Source organism: Leptonychotes weddellii, chromosome 9 (genome assembly GCF_054177405.1).
Source record: "Leptonychotes weddellii isolate Sample4059 chromosome 9, ASM5417740v2, whole genome shotgun sequence".
In the NCBI taxonomy this organism is placed as follows: domain Eukaryota; kingdom Metazoa; phylum Chordata; class Mammalia; order Carnivora; family Phocidae; genus Leptonychotes; species Leptonychotes weddellii.
The window spans coordinates 58,365,664-58,380,162 of NC_138377.1; the positions used below are offsets into that span (position 1 = coordinate 58,365,664).

Consider the following 14,499-nt stretch of genomic DNA (forward strand, 5'->3'; position numbering starts at 1 on the left):
CCTGATGGTTCCCCTTAGTAATCTTCCATCCACTGACCCCTACTCAGCCCTCTACCTATAAATCCCCAGTTCATCATGCTGTATTTGGAGCTGTGTTCAGTTCTACACTGAGGTTTCTTTTCCCCTGTTGTAATTGTTCCTGAAAAAAATCTGTTTATACTGACTAAACTGCTGGGCTCTGATTTCCTTTTTTTTTTTTCCTTTCAAAGATTTTATTTATGTGAGAGAGAGAGAGCTCAAGCAGTGGGAGCGGCAGGTGGAGGAAGAGGGAGAAGCAGGCTCCCCAATGAGCAGGGAGCTTGATGTGGGGCTCCATCCCAGGACCCTGAGATTATGACCTGAGTGGAAGGCAGATGCTTAACCGACTGAGCCATCCAGGAGCCCCTCTGATTTCCTTTAACAAGACATTCAAAGTGATGGTGAGTTCTGGTTTTCCTATGGTCAGTTGAAAAGTGGAAGTTGTCCGGGTGGCTCAGTTGGTCACAGTTCTCCCTCTCCCACTCCCCCTGCTTGTGTTCCCTCTCACACTGTCTCTCTCTCTCTCTCTGTCAATTAAATAAATAAATAAATAAAATCTTAAGAAAAAAAAAAGTGGAAGTTGTCCCAAAGAGGCTTATAAGGAATTTCCTGAATGTTTTCCAATTCGGAAGGATGAGCCCTTGAAGACTTATTGTGTGATCACGAGGCCAAAGAAATAATCTCCATTGTCACTACAAAACCTTGGGCAAATCTCCATTCCCTTCTGAACCTCAGTTTTTTCATTCATAGAAATAAGGAAGCTTGGGGCACCTGGGTGGCTCAGTCGTTAAGCGTCTGCCTTCGGCTCGGGTCATGATCTCAGGGTCCTGGGATTGAGCCCCACGTCGGGCTCCCTGCTCGGCAGGAAGCCTGCTTCTCCCTCTCCCACTCCCCCTGCTTGTGTTCCCTCTCTCGCTGTGTCTCTCCTGTCAAATAAATAAATAAAATCTTTAAAAAAAAAAAAAAAAAGGAAGTTTGATGAGATCAACGGTGTTCAGACCTCTTAGTTTCAGATTTCCAAAGAAAAATGGAGGTGGTAAGAGACAACTGGCACAGAATTGCCAATTTTTTTTTTGACAAATAAGAACTTTTTTTTAAGATTTTATTTATTTATTTGACAGAGGGAGAGAAAGCACAAGTAGGCAAAGTGGCAGGTAGAAGGAGAGGGAGGAGAAGGCTCTCCACTGAGCAGGGAGCTGGACGTGGGGCTCGATGCCAGGTCCCTGGGATCATGACCTGAGCTGAAGGCAGCTGCTTAACCAACTAAGCCACCCAGGTTCCCCGACAAATAAGAACTTTTAAAAAACTGACATATCACTTACAATATCACCATAATTTCATATGGTAAAACTAAAAAGAAGTACATTAGATATAATCTGAGAAGAGATTTCCCCCCAAAATGATAGTTGTGAACCTTACTCTGACATTGTCACTACAGACCAAAAAAAAACTTGGTTATGAATTTGGCACCAGTGACAATCAAGACACCAGGGGCCCTCCTATATCCCTCTCATAGGTTTCAGAACATGCTACCCCCAAATATGGTTCTTGGGCATATTCAATATTTTGAGCTGAAAGAATTTGAGAAACAGCAGGTGCAGGAAGGCCTCTCCGACTTCCTCTGCTCCTCTGAAGCAGGTCATAGGACCCTCTTGTGAGAAGTGCCCTACCTACACTCAGAGGAAATCTCTGAAGATGGAGGGATGCTGAGAGGAGTCCAAATAGGCCTTGCTAACTTCTCCCCAGTTTACTACCCTTAGCTCAGACCCTTTTGTTCTATCACAGTTTTCCATGACTTTCTACTCTTCATCAGACCTAGTATAAAGTCTCAAGCTTAATTGTGCTTCTTCAGGTCTTCATTTCCTTATGAAGAGTCCCATGGCATGTAAAACTTATATTAAGTAAGTTTGGGGGCACGTGGGTGGCTCAGTCGGTTAAGTGTCTGCGTTCGGCTCAGGTCATGATCTCAGGGTCCTGGGATGGAGCCCTGCACTGGGCTCCCTGCTCAGCGGGGAGCCTGCTTCTCCCTCTCCCTCTGCCGGCCACTCCCCCTGCTTATGCTCTCTCTGTGTGTCAAATAAATAAATAAATAAATAAATCTTTAAAAATAAAATAAATAAATAAATTTGACACTTTTCTCCTGTTAATCTGTCTTTGTTAGTTTAATATTCAGGCCCAGTCAGGGACCCTAAGAGGGTTGAGGAAAAGCTTTTCCTCTCCTACACCTTCTATTTCTTTATTACTAGGAGTCTAATGTATCCTGGGTAGGATGAATGTGTGTGTGTGTGTGTGTGTGTGTGTAATCTGGCATGGAATAAAGTTTCTGTCAGGTGAAAAAGCCACCTATTGCATTATTTTCTGTTTTCTCTCTCAGGAAACAAAAAATCTAAACCAACCTCTATTTTAATACAGATCAGAATCTGCTTAGAAGCAAAATTTCCTTTTGAGTCAGAGGCAAAGATTTAGGAAATAATTTGAATGTCATTCTCTTTAACTTGTTAACACTGTTGTTTAACTTAAAATGTTTGCTTTTAAAATGATTTTTATAATTATATGTGTTTATTATAAAAAATTTGGGAAAGCATAAAATAAAGTAAAAATAACTCAGAATTCCATCATCTGGAAGAAACAACCATAAATATTTTAGTGGATATTCCTCCATTCTTTTTCTACAAATATGTATATACTTTAAAAATTGGGATCAGACTTTATCTACTATTTTTAGTGCTCTTTTCACTTATAACATTTTGTGAGAAAAATACGAGTTTTCACGATCATTTAGTATTAGTGTATCCTATGAATATACTTATATTATTCTCTTGATTTTTGTTGTTTCAATTTTTCAATATTATATAAAAAGCTGTTCTGAACATTCCTATTCATCTTTATTCATACCCCTATTTCTTTCCCATTCTAGTATAAATGCCACTGGAAGAATGATGAATCAGAGGGTATGTATACTTAAATTTTGATACAAATTACTCACCAAAAAGGGCATTCCCACAAATAATGTTAAAAAGTTCCCATTTCTTGGGGCGCCTGGGTGGCTCAGTCATTAAGCGTCTGCCTTCGGCTCAGGTCATGATTTCAGGTCCTGGGATCGAGCCCCGCATCGGGCTCCCTGCTCCGCGGGAAGCCTGCTTCTCCCTCTCCCACTCCCCCTGCTTGTGTTCCCTCTCTCGCTGTGTCTCTCTCTCTCTCAAATAAATAAATAAAATCTTTAAAAAAAAAAAAAAGAAAGAAATGCAAGTGAAAACAATGAGATACTATTGTTCTGCCATCAAATTGCTGAAGATTTAGAATAATGAAAATACTCAGCACTGAGTAAATGCAATGAAATGGGAAGGTTTTTAAAAAGTAAATTTATTTATTTATTTATTTATTTATTTATTTATTTATTTATTTATTTATTTAAGTAATGTCTACTCCTAACTTTGGGCTTGAACCTATGACCCTGAGATCAAGAGTCCCATGATCTTCTTTTTTTTAGATTTTATTTATTTATTTGTCAGAGAGAGAGAGCACAAGCAGCGGGAGAGGCAGAGGCAGAGGGAGAATCAGGCTCCCTGCTGAGCAAGGAGCCCGATGTGGGACTTGATCCCAGGACCCTGGGATCATGACCTGAGCCGAAGGCAGACGCTTAACCAGGCATCCCAAGTCCCATGATCTTATGACTGAGCCAGTTAGGTGCCAAGAAATGGGAAATTTTTTTTTTTTAAAGATTATATTTATTTATTTGACAGAGAGAGAGACAGCGAGAGAGGGAACACAGCAGGGGGAGCGGGGGAGGGAGAAGCAGGCTTCCCGCTGAGTAGGGAGCCCAATGCGGGGCTTGATCCCAGGACCCTGGGATCAGGACCTGAGCCGAAGGCAGACGCTTAATGACTGAGCCACCCAGGCGCCCCTCATCTATAATTTCTTCTAACTATACATATGAATTCTGTTTTTGAACAGTGTCTAGAATTTCCCTTGGGGCACCTGGGTGGCTCAGTTGGTTAAGTGGCTGCCTTTGGCTCAGGTCATGATCCCAGGGTCCTGGGATTGAGCCCCGCATCGGGCTTCTGTGCTCAGCAGGGAGTGTGCTCCTCCCTCTCCCGCTGACCCTGCCACCGCCTCCCCCCCACCCCGCTTGTGCTCGATCTCTCTCTTTCTCAAATGAATAAATAAAAAATCATTAAAAAAAAAAGGAATTTCCCTTATAAGGTTAAATAAAGGAGGAAACCTGCTTTATCCCAACTTTAGTGTTTCATCAATAGTATAATATTGGTTATTGGACTGAAATTCCTTAACTGCTAAATTATTACTATCTTATATATTCATAGTTTCTCATCATAAATATTTTTTTCTCATCATAAATATTATTGAGATCAGTTTGACCTTATTTTGTGTTGCAGAGACAGAACTTAACATAAAATGCAGATCACCAAATAAACTTTAAAAAGATACCCTGGGGGGTGCCTGGGTGGCTCAGTCAGTTAAGCATCTGCCTTCGGCTCAGGTCATGATTCCAGGGTCCTGGGATCGAGCCCTGCATCAGGCTCCCTGCTCAGCGGGAAGCCTGCTTCTCCCTCTCCCTCTGCCGCTGCCTCTGCTTGTGTGTTCTCTCTCTCTGTCAAATAAATAAATAAATCCTAAAATAAATAAATAAAATCTTTAAAAAGGGGGGGGTGCCTGTGAAGTGTCCAACTCTTGTTTCAGCTTGGATTGTGATCTCATGGTGGTAAGATCAGGCCCCAAGTTGGGCTCTGCACTCAGCTTGGAGTCTGCTTGGGATTTTCTCTCCCTCTCCCTCTGCCCCTCTGCTTGTGCTCTGTCTCTAAAATGGGTGAATAAATCTTCAAAAAAAAAAAAAAGATACCTTGCATATGCTATTGTAATTTAAGATGTTATTTTAATAGCCTCCATAAAATGTAAAATATACATATAGTTTATTATTTGATTTTTCCCCCTTATTCATGTTGTTACTATTATTCTTATTACTAAAATTGAACATTCCTAGTATATTTACAGCCTATTTGACATTCACCAACTGGTTCATCTTCATTTTTTGTGGGTTAAATATTATGTTCAAATTTCAAGAAAGTCTAAACATATTAATATTGAAATGTGTGATATTCCTAATTATCATTGCTGGGTTCTTAAATATGGCAACTTTCTGATAACATAGAAAAATGAAATGAAAAAAGTGAGAGAAACTCTGTCAAATATCATGTAGTTTCAGTAATAACTATTTTATTTTTATTTATTTTTAAGATTTTATTTATTTATTTGACAGAGAGAGAGCAGGAGAGCACAAGCAGTGGGAGCGGCAGAGGGAGAGGGAGAAGCAGGCCCCCCACCCAGCAGGGAGCCCGATGCAGGGGCTGCATCCCAGGACCCTGGAATCATGACCTGAGCCGAAGGCAGATGCTTAATGACTGAGCCACCCAGGCGCCCCAGTAATAACTATTTTAATAATGATCATTTTCACAGAGCAATTGATTTTCAGGTACAGGGTTCCTTCACTGTTCCAGACAGCAAATGTGTATTAAAAAGGATCTCAGGTTCAATTCTCAGAAGGGTTTTGCTTAGCAACCTCCCAAGCTATATTAATTGCGAATGAATGTGAAGAATGCCCATGTCTCTCAGGTTACTTCTAATGTTTCTTTCCAGACTCCACTTGGCTTTCTACTTCTACCTTTATACTGTTTTTCCAAGTCTTGTCTTTTAGCTTTTCAACAACTAATTTCTGTGCACTTCTGTCCTTTGTAAGTCCCTTCCGATTTTGTGAGATCATAAAGAATCCAGCTTCAAAGATGATTAGAAAGTGCTATGCAGGCTAATGGTTGCACAAAACAATTCTGAGTATCAAGGTCACAGACAAAGGGCACTACTCCAAACTGGGAAGAAAACAGAATGTGCTTGGCACAAACTGTCACTGAACCCTGGTCTTTGCTTCAGGCAAATGCTTTCACCTGCATTCATCCAGTATCTCATTCTTTTTTTGTTTTTTTTAAGATTTTATTTATTTATTTGACAGAGAGAGACACAGTAAGAGGGGGAACACAAGCAGGGGGAGTGGGAGAGGAAGAAGCAGGCTTCCTGCTGAGCAGGGAGCCTGATGCGGGGCTCGACCCCAGGACCCTGGGATCACGACCTGAGCTGAAGGCAGATGCTTAATGACTGAGCCACCCAGGTGCCCCCAGTATCTCATTCTTGCTCTTGGTCAGAGTCAATGAAAATTTACTGCTAAATTGATACAAATAATTAAGGTGGTTCCTAGACCTCACTTGAAGGGTAACTTCTTTGTATGGTATTAATATTTCAAAATATAAGTAAAGAACTGGGTTTTTCAATACCCCCATCCAAATACTAACCAGGCCCACCCCTGCTTAGCCACTGAAATCAGGCACATTCTGGGTGGTATGGCTCTAGATAGGGTTTTTCCATTCTTGTCTAGCAAAATCTGCCACAATGGGTCCCACAGAAAGGATCACTAAATGGCTACTCAACCCTACATGTCAGTGGTAAGGAAATAAAATGTACTAGAAAATAATGGGAATATTTACTATGTCACTTTTCTTAGGTTGCTGCCCCTGAGCAAGGGTGGTGCTTCTCAAGTTTAGGGTACTGAAAGTCATCTGGGGTGTTTATTCAACTGTAGCTTCCTGGACCCCAAATCCAGAGATTTTGGTAGGTCTCAAGTGCAGGAATCTCTGAATTTACCAAGTATCTTAAACTGATTCTGATGCAAGTGATCAGAAACACTAATTTGGGGCTTTTACTATTGACTTGAAAGCTAACCACCCTTATTAGTTCTATTATTGGCCAATTATTTTTAAATTTAGTTTCTCCATTTTCAAAACTGACAAGTAAGACCTGACCCATCTGATTCCTTGGCACTAGGTAAAGTTGAACACCATTATGTTGGCATTTATCCCAGAAGACAGACACCAATAGGCTGAACAAAAAGAACTGCCTATTTTAAATGAATGAGTAATTAAAATAACAGAATCCAAAACCAAAATAACTAGAGATTGGAGAAAAGCCTGAGAGGAGGGAGGGTAACCCTCATAAGTAATCCAGAATCATCTCTGTACTACAAGGGTTCTCAGTCCTAACCCTTCATATCCTCATATGGCAGAAAACTGTCACAGACTGCACCCTTATGAGGCAAATTTTTCTCTGGTATGTGGGCCTACCCTGCGTACGCGGGTGTGGTAAGCCTGATAATTTCTGAAGGAAAAATGTAAGCCAATGCTTTCCACCAACATCAGAGATAGCCCTAATAAGAATAAAAACAACCCACTTACCTTAATTATTCAATTCTGGAAAGAATCTACCCTAAGGGAAAATGAAAAATATTAAAAAATTAATAAACAAAACATTTAGACTTGTATTTATTTCTATAGGGGAGAAGAGAGCAGGATGCATCCAGAGAGAAGCACACAGGCAGGCTTCCAAGTTACAGGAAGTGTTTTATTTCTTCAGTTGGAAGTGGATACTAAGCTGTTCATTTTTTTATTGATCTTTAAGTTGTTCAAATATGCTTTATACAAGTTTTGTATTTGGTATAAATCACCTTAAATTTTAGTTTTAATTTAATTAAAAAAAAATTTTTTTTTTTAAGATTTTGTTTATTTGAGAAAGAGTGAGAAAGAGAGAATGAGATGGGGGAGGGTCAGAGGGAGAAGCAGATTTCCCGCTGAGCAGGGAGCCTGATGTGGGACTGATCCTGGGACTCTGGGATCCGATCATGACCTGAGCCAAAGGCAGATGCTTAATCAACTGAGCCACCCATATTTTATTTATTTTTTTAAGATTCTTTTTTTAATTTAAATTCAATTAGCCAACATATAGTACATCATGAGTTTCAGATGTAGAGTTCAGTAAAGGATTTTTTTTTTTTTTTAAGTAATCTCTACACTCAATGTGGGGCTTGAACTCACAAACCCAAGATCAAGAGTCACATGCTGTACTGACTGAGCTAGCCAGGCAGCCTTTATCACCTTTAATTTTTAAACATTTTATACTGAAAAACTATATTTTAACACTTCAGTTTTATTTATAACAACAGTAGCATAAAATGGAAGCAGCCTATTGGAATGGTTAAAGTGAACATTGGTGAGAGGAGGGGGGAAATGAGTTGGGGGGGAATCCAAAAAAAAAAAGTAAACATTGTTCAACCATATGCTGAACTATAACCAATGGAATATTATTCAGTTACTTAAAATATGATTATGTAGCACTATGGGGAAAAAAGCTTATGATAGAGGCGCCTGGGTGGCTCAGTCAGTTAAGTGTCTGCCTTGGGCTCAGAGCCCCGCATCAGGCTTCCTGCTCAGCAGGGAGTCTGCTTCTCCCTCTGCCTCCCGCTCCCCCTGCTTGTGCTCTCTCTCTCTGTCAAATAAATAAATAAAATCTTTTTTTAAAAAAGTTAAGAGAATATAAAAGCTTATGATAAGTTACCAAGAAATTATGACAAAATCCTGTAACTAGATGATTACAACCATGTAAAACAGTTCAAACAGTAAGAAAGTATGCTACTGTGATACTGTAATTGTTTTTAGCAAAAGGGGTTATGAATGTGTTCCCCTTGTTTTGTTTCTCCAATGTTCTTTAGTGTGGTTCTGTTGTTATTAATAATTAAACTTTTTATTACAAAAAGAAAAAAGATTTCTCCAGAAAGCATCATTTGGTTCTACTGTAAATTAATGTGACCAGAAATCACACTGACTTCTAAGGTTTTATACAGGAGAAAGTTTTTAGGTAAAACAATAAAAAGAAAGAAAACAAAATCTTTCCCTCAGATGTTTCTCAGGAGCCTCTCAGCCTCTGCACCTCAGAGAACAAATGCCTTCTGCTAAGATTCAATTGTCTGCCAAGAATTGAGTTTCCCCTCCTTTTGGTTCGTGTCATTGGCCAGCCTGCCTTTCCATCACCAACCACCTCTGGTATCTTGGTCACACACACCTCACAGCAAGGAGCTGACTAATCCTGATGCTGGGGCAGCTTATTAGGCAACCTTTCACACAGTGCCTATTGCTACCCATTGCACAACATATTTGACTGGGAATAATAAACACCATGGTTTACATTTGACTCCAGTTGTCCTGTCAGTGCTAGCAGCTTAAGTGTGTAAACATCACCCAGTGCCTTTAGAAAGACGCTGACATCATGTTCCAGGCTCCTTAATGTTGTGGAACATGAGAGAAGGGGGGTGGGGAGCCTATGAGTAAGAATTCAGAAGCAGATGAGGATATTAGTCACTTTCTGCTTTATTTCTGAAAGAAATGAAAAGCTGCCCACTTACGCGTTATAGCTACAAATAAACTTATTCTTAAGATTTAGAATTTAAAAACTAGAACAAGCAAACAAATCAACAACACTCTAAACATACTTGTATTAATCCCTCAATAAGGAATAAGCACATCTCTGGACGAGAACACTGTTTTAGTGATGAAAATAGGTCAATGAGGAAAAGCAATTGTTCTATTATTAAAAATGCTGTTATAATTTCATCAGTGTTACAATACAGAATGTGTTTGCAGAAATCACTATGGAAAGAAGGTTCTATGTTTTGTTTATTGAGACTGCAAGCTGCCTTTTACAAAACGCTGCAGCCATGCCCAGGTTAAGGGAAAAGAGGGGGGAAAAAAAACTAAACGAGAGGAGAATAAGGATTCCAATTGTGATTTGTTTCTAGAATATTCTCTTGCCCGGACTGTTAAGTCTGTTGAAATATGTAGCATATAGTTCGGTCCATTTTCTGAAGCTAGATTAGTTATTTTTAGAGTCTTCCATCTCCCCAGTGTACACAGTGTGACAGTAACGCTAATATAAAAGCCATGTGCAAATTTTGTTTGCTAATAAGATTCCAGACCACTAATGAAAGGACACAGGGTTCTTCAGCTAAAGAAAACAAGAGGGGCGTCTGGGTGGCTCAGTCGTTAAGCGTCTGCCTTCGGCTCAGGTCATGATCCCAGAGTCCTGGGATCGAGCCCCGAATCGGGCTCCCTGCTCAGCGGGAAGCCGGCTTCTCCCTCTCCCACTCCCCCTGCTTGTGTTCCTGCTCTCGCTATCTCTCTCTCTGTGTCAAATAAATAAAATCTTAAAAAAAAGAAAACAAGAATATCCACCTACAGTTTCTTTTGAGTGTGAAAGAAGAGCAAAATATATATATATATGTTTTTGGTTACAAAGAGTGTGTTTTTAAGTAGTGTAAGAAAGTAAGGCAAAGGTTAGCCACCCTATGATAAAGTAGGATCATATGGAAAGTCATGCAATGGTTAGCAAGATTACACTCCAGTCAGTCTAACCACATTTCTTCAAAATTGAGAAGGGCAAAGTAAATTCCTTAGAGTATCTTTGTATAATAGCTCTGAATTATACCAGTACAAAATTACCAGATCATCTACTTTAACTTGCTCTTTCATTAATATTTAGGAATTACCATGGTCAGAACCTGATCAACCACACCTGAGTGTGGAAGGTATTTCCAACTTTGGAAGGACTTGTTTCCAATAGGAGCAAAAGGCAGAAACTCACCTTCTGTTTAATGAATGACCAACAATTACCTTATTGTTCTTATCTCTCTCTGCTAAAATTCAATCCTTAAATTAAATGTGTATGATGAAGAATCTCACCTTTGGCCCCTTGGTAACGGGAATTATTTTCAACCTCATTTTACCACAGTCATTATTTTTTTAATGGAGCTATGGAAAATGGCCAAAATAGATTTTATAGGTCATTGGATTGCATACTATAAATGATGGTAATTCTAGCTCTTTAAAACTAATACTTGGCCTATTCAAAAATCACTTCCAGGGACACCTGGGTAGCTCAGTTGGTTAAGCATCTGCCTTCAGCTCAGGTCATGATCCCAGAGTCCTGGGATCGAGCCCCACATCGGGGGGGGGGGGGTCCCTGCTCAGCGGGGAGCCTGCTTCTCCCTCTCCCTCTGCTGCTCCCCCTGGTTGTGTGTGCGTTCTCTCTCTCTCTCTGATTAATAAAATCTTTTTTAAAAAATCACTTCCAAGGTGAAAATGATTGTTTTCTTCCTAAAAACAAAACAGAAAATGATGGGGAAAATAGAACTCATACCCAGGGGAATAGGAGACTAAAATAACATTCCTTTTTTTTTCCAGACTTATTTCAAATAGCTGACTGATTCAGGTATTCATGATCCCTATGCTAGGCTATGACTAGATTTTTATTGATCTGTTCTATTGTTTCTTTAGTTTATATCATTTATTTCTGCTCTAATCTTTATTATTTCCTTCTGCTGATTTTAAGTTTTGTTTGTTCTTTTTCTAGTTCCTTTAGGTGTAAGGTTAGGTTGTTTACTTAAGATTTTTCCTGCTGGGATACCTGGGTGGCTCAGTCAATTAAGTGTCTGCCTTCGGCTTAGGTCATAATCCCTGGGTCCTGGGATCGAGTCCCACATCCGGCTCCCTGCTCAGTAGGGAGCCTGCTTCTCCCTCTGCTTGTGCTATCTCTCTGACAAATAAATAAAATCTTTAAAAAAAGAGACTCTGTTTAAAAAAATAAAAAGAAAACCTACCATCTTTAAAAAAAATTTTTTTCTTGCTCCTTGAGGTAAGCCTGTATTGCTATAAACTTCCCTCTAAGAATAGCTTTTGCTGTGTCCCAAAGGTTTTGAACTATTGTGAACTATGACTAGATTTTTAAAATAAGTTTACCTGAGGAATGGGTATTTATGATATTGTTGAGAGTATTCATGAGTTATATTTTCTTCATAGAAATACAATTAGAGGGGTGCCTGGGTGGGTCAGTTGTTAAGCGTCTGCCTTTGGCTCCTGTCATGATCCCAGGGTCCCGGGATCGAGCCCTGCATCTGACTCCCTGCTCCGCGGGAAGCCTGCTTCTCCCTCTCCCACTCCCCCTGCTTGTGTTCCCTCTCTCACTGTGTCTCTCTCTGTCAAATAAATAAATAAAATCTTAAAAAAAAAAAAGAAATACGACTAGAAAGCAGTTTGCAAGTTGAAGAATTTTTTGTTATTTTTAATTTTTATTTTTTTGTTTATTTTTATTTTTTATTTTTTTATTTTTAAAGATTTATTTATTTTAGAAAGAAAGAGCGAGTACAAGTGGGGGAAGGGCAGAGGGAGAGAATCTCCAGGGGGCTCAATCCCACAACTCATGAGATCATGACCTGAGCCAATAACAAGAGTCAGATACTTAACCTGCTGAGCTGCGCAGGTGTCCTTGAAGAATTTTTTTTTTTTAAGATTTTATTTATTTGAGAGAGAGAGAGCACAAGCCAGGAGAGGGATGGAGGGGGTGGGAGAAGCAGGCTCCCAGCTGAGCAGGGAGCCCCATGTAGGGCTTGATCCCAGGACCCTGGAATTATGACCTGAGCTGAAGGCAGATGCTTAACCGACTAAGCCAACCAGACATCCCATTTTTGTATGTATATATTTTTAAAAATTTTATTTATTTGAGAGAGAGAATAGCGGGAGAGTGAGAGGGAGAAGCAAACTCCCCACCAAGCAGAGAGCCTGATGCGGGACTCGATGCAGGGCTCAATCCCAGGACCCTGAGATCAGGACCTGAGCCAAAGGCAAATGCTTAACCAACTGAGCCACCCAGGTGCCCCTATTTATTATTTTTAAGTAGGCTCCATGCTCAGTGTGGGGCTTGAACTCATAACCCTAAGATCAAGAGTCTCATGCTCTACTGATTGAGCCAGTGAGGTGCCCAAAGAGTGGATACATTTTAAATTACCAGTCAAATAGCGCTGGATGCTATCCTCTCCATTTTTCAGTTCAGGAAATTGAAGCCTAGATAGTGACTAATTGGTTTAATCCCAATTACAAAATCAGTCAGTGAACGAAAAGCCATTAGTAGATGCTAGGACTGTTGATTTAAAACTCAGTCTTTCACTAGATCACATACTATAAATAATTACTATTGAAAGGGGGAAATATTCAAGGGAAATAGCAGATGCAAACTGAATATTTTGAGTTTTTTTTTTTTTTAAGATTTTATTTATTTATTTGACAGAGAGAGACACAGCGAGAGAGGGAACACAAGCAGGGGGGGTGGGAGAGGGAGAAGCAGGCTTCCCGCCGAGCAGGGAGCCTGATATGGGGCTCAATCCCAGGACCCTGGGACCATGACGTGAGCCAAAGGCAGACACTTAATGCTTAATGACTGAGCCACCCAGGTGCCCCTGAATATTTTGAGTTTTAATAATAGCCTAAATTAAGCCAGTATATATTGTGCAGAGCATTGGTAAAGGTAAATACATAGGTAAACATAAAAGCATAAATGTACTTGTGTTTGTAATTCTTTTATTTTCACCTCTAATTTAAGAGACAAGTGCAGAAAGCAATGATTAACAACTCAGTTGATGGGCATACAATATATAAAGATGTAATTTGTATGTCAATAAATAGCACAAAGAGGAGTAGAAAATAAAGCTATATTGGAGTAACATTTTTGTATACTACCTCAATTAATTTGATATTAATCCAAGCTTCATTATTTTTTAAGTTAAGATGCTAATTGTAATCCCTAGGACAGCCACTAAGAAAAGAACTCAAAAACATTTAGTAAAAGAAACAACAAAGGAGTTAAAACAGTAGCCAGAAAGTAAGTAGCACAAAAGAAAGCAATAATGGAGAAATAGAAACCTAAGAGACCTAAATAGAGACCTAAGAGCCCAAAAAACAGAGCTAAGACACACAGAAAATAAATAGCAAAATGGCAAATGTAAAAACTATGTTATTGATAATAACATTAATTGTAAATGGACTAAATGTTCCAATCAAAAGGCAGAGATGTGCAGAATGGATGAAAAAATAATCACCCAACTATATGCTGTCTACAAAAGACAAAGAGTGAATTCAAAGCCACAAATAACCTGAGAGGAAAAGAAGGGAAAAATATACAAACAGTACCCCAAAGAGAGCTAGAGTGGTTATACTAATGTCAGAGAAAATAGATTTTAAGACAAAAATCGTTATTAGAGCCAAAAAAATATACATTATAATGATAAAAGCGTTAATCTGTCATGAAGACATAACTATAAGTACATATGCACCTAAAAACAGAGCCTGAAATACATGAAGTAAAAAGTAATAAGGGAGAAATAGGCAATTCAACCATAATAAGGATTTCATTATTCTACTTTCAAGAATGGTTAGAACAACCAGACAGATGATCAGCAAAGAAACAAAAAACTTGAATACTATTATAAACCAATTGGACCTACCAGACATTCACCCAACAAAAGCAGAATGCACATTCTTCTCACATACACATGGAAAGTCTCCATGATTTAACCAAAAAAAGCACAAAACTTGTATACTGAAAGCTACAAAACATCATTGATAGAGTAAAGAAGAAGTAAATGAATGGAAAGAAATCCCATGTTTATAAATTGGGAGACTTATTATTAAAATGGCAATACTGGCCAAATGGATGTAAATAGTCAATGCAATCCCTGTCAAAATCAGAGCTGGTTTTGTTGTTGTT

The 14,499-nt window shown here is 39.2% G+C and overlaps 1 long non-coding RNA gene across 4 annotated transcripts in view; it reads right to left on the reverse strand.

Annotated features, from left to right (window-relative positions):
* The window catches only part of LOC145723217 (uncharacterized), a 90,946-nt gene that overhangs the window by 61,722 nt on the left and 14,725 nt on the right, over positions 1-14,499 (reverse strand). For all 4 annotated transcript variants that reach the window (XR_014148117.1, XR_014148119.1, XR_014148120.1 and 1 more), the window contains exon 2: positions 7,311-7,341. This is a non-coding gene — a long non-coding RNA (uncharacterized LOC145723217). The remainder of the gene's footprint in view (positions 1-7,310; positions 7,342-14,499) is intronic.